The sequence below is a fragment of the Capsicum annuum genome, chromosome 12, assembly GCF_002878395.1.
Source record: "Capsicum annuum cultivar UCD-10X-F1 chromosome 12, UCD10Xv1.1, whole genome shotgun sequence".
NCBI classification, from domain to species: domain Eukaryota; kingdom Viridiplantae; phylum Streptophyta; class Magnoliopsida; order Solanales; family Solanaceae; genus Capsicum; species Capsicum annuum.
The window spans coordinates 21,164,798-21,167,528 of NC_061122.1; positions in this window are offsets into that span (position 1 = coordinate 21,164,798).

The window sequence follows — 2,731 nt, forward strand, 5'->3', positions numbered from 1 at the left end:
TTTGAAAAATACATTAGTTGAACAAATTAAAAATGTTCTTAATACTCACATAAACTGTTTTGTAGGTTTAATTGTGAATGATGCTTTCCAAGTAGCAGCGATAGTTGAGAAACTACCACCTTTGTGGAAAGACTTCAAAAACTACTTAAAGCATAAACGCAAGGAGATGACCGTTGAAGATCTTATCATCCGACTTCGTATTGAAGAGGACAATAAAGCTGCCGAAAGAAGGTCAAAGGGAAATTCTACAATGAATGGAGCCTGTATTGTAGAAGATGGCCATAACAACTTGAAGAAAAGAAAGAAAGTTGAACATGGAAGCAATCAATCCAAGAAAAAGTTCAAGGGAAAATGCTTCAATTGTGGCAAAATTGGCCACAAGTCCACAGATTGTCGAGCTCCGAAGAAAGGCAAGAAAAAGGACCAAGCAAACATGATTGAGTCCAACAATGAATATGATGATTTGTGTGCTATGTTCACGAAATGCAACTTGGTGGGGAATCCATGCGGATGGTGGATTCTGGTGACACACGCCATATTTGCGTAAACAAAGAGTTATTCTCGTCATTTGCTCCGGCTCAAGTAGAAGAAATTCTCTACATGGCCAACTCCGCTACTGCTAAGGTGGAGGGAACAGGAAAAATTTGCTTAAAGATGACTTCTGGCAAGGTCTTGACACTGAACAATATGCTATATGTTCCGGAGTTACGTAGGAACTTAATTTCTATTTCACTCCTAGATAAGAACGGATTCAAATGTGTAACCGTTTCTGGAAAAATTATAGTTAGCAAAGGAGAAATGTATGTAGGAAAAGGCTATCTCAAGGAGGGCCTTTATAAGATGAATGTAATGACTGTTGAAATGAATAAAAGTTTGAATTCATCTTATTTGCTTGAGTCTTATGATTTATGGCATGAACGTTTAGGCCATGTTAATTACAAAATGTTACGAAAACTGATTAATTTAGAAGTTTTACCAAACTTTGAGTGCAATAAATCAAAGTATCAAACGTGTGTGGAATCGAAGTATGCAAAGCATCCTTATAAGTCCGTTGAAAGGAATTTCAATCCCTTATACTTAATACACACTAATTACAAAACGTTATGAAAACTAATTAACTTAGACGTTTTGCCAAAATTCAAGTGTAATAAATCAAAGTGTCAAACGTGTGTGGAATCAAAGTATGCAAAGCATCCTTATAAGTTCGTTGAAAGGAATTCCAATCCCTTAGACTTAATACACACTGACATTTATGATATGAAGTCAACACCATCTCGTGGTGGAAAAAAGTATTTCATAACTTTTATTGACGATTGCACTAGATATTGTTATGTCTACTTGCTAAATAGTAAGGATGAAGCAATAGATGCGTTTAGGCAATATAAAACTGAATTTGAAAATCAGTTAGACAAAAAGATCAAAATGATAAGAAGTGATAGGGGCGGAGAATATGAATCTCCCTTTGCGCAAATATGTGTAGAGAATGGAATAATCGATCAAACTATGGCCCCGTATTCACCTCAATCTAATGGAATTGCAGAAAGGAAAAACTGAACTTTGAAGGAAATGATGAATGCCTTACTTATAAGTTCTAGTTTACTGCAAAACTTATGGGGAAAGGCTATCCTTACGGCCAATTGTATACTCAACAGAGTTCCCCATAGTAAGACACAATCAATTCCTTACGAAAAATGGAAAGGAAGGAAACCTAACTTGAAATATTTCAAAGTGTGGGGGTGTCTAGCAAAGGTATAAGTTCCTATACCTAAAAAGGTTAAGATAGGACCTAAAATGGTGGACTGTGTGTTCATAGGATATGCTAAAAGTAGTAAATCATGTCAATTTTTGGTTCATAAATCCGAACATCCGGATATTAGTGAACATATAGTAATTGAATAAGACAATGATGAATTCTTTGAAAATATTTACCCGTATAAAATTAGACATGAACAGTCTAGTGGAGGATCTAAACGACCTCGAGATGAACTAAGTGAGAATGTACATAATGAAGAAAATCTAAGATGTAGTACACGTCAAAGAACGTCAACTTCATTTGGGTCGAATTTTGTAACATTTCTCTTAGAAAATGAGCCTCAAACATTTAAAGAAGCGATGTTTTCGTCAGACTCATCCTTTTGGAAAGAGGCAGTCAATAGTGAGATTGGTTCAATCTTAAACAACCATACATGGGAATTGGTTGACCTTCCTATCGAAAATAAACCTTTAGGTTCTAAATGGATCTTCAAAAGGAAAATGAAGGCGAATGGTACTATTGACAAATACAAGGCAAGACTTGTAGTAAAAGGCTTCAAACAAAAGGAAGGCCTTGATTACTTTGATACATACTCGCCAGTAACAAGGATAACCTCGATTCGAATGTTAATTTCCTTGGCGGCGGTATATGATCTTCAAATCCATCAAATGGATGTAGAAACCGCATTCCTAAATTGAGATTTGGCGGAAGAAATTTACATGGAACAACCTGAGGGTTTTGTGGTTCTAGGAAAGGAAAACAAGGTGTGTAAACTTATTAAGTCATTATATGGACTAAAGCAAGCACCAAAACAGTGGCATGCGAAGTTTGACCAAACCATGTTCGCAAACAGATTCAAAATAAATGAATGTGATAAATGTGTTTATATTAAAGACACTCCAAATCACCAAGTCATTGTATGTTTATATGTGGATGATATGTTGATCATCAGTAGAGACATTTCTGACATAAATGCAT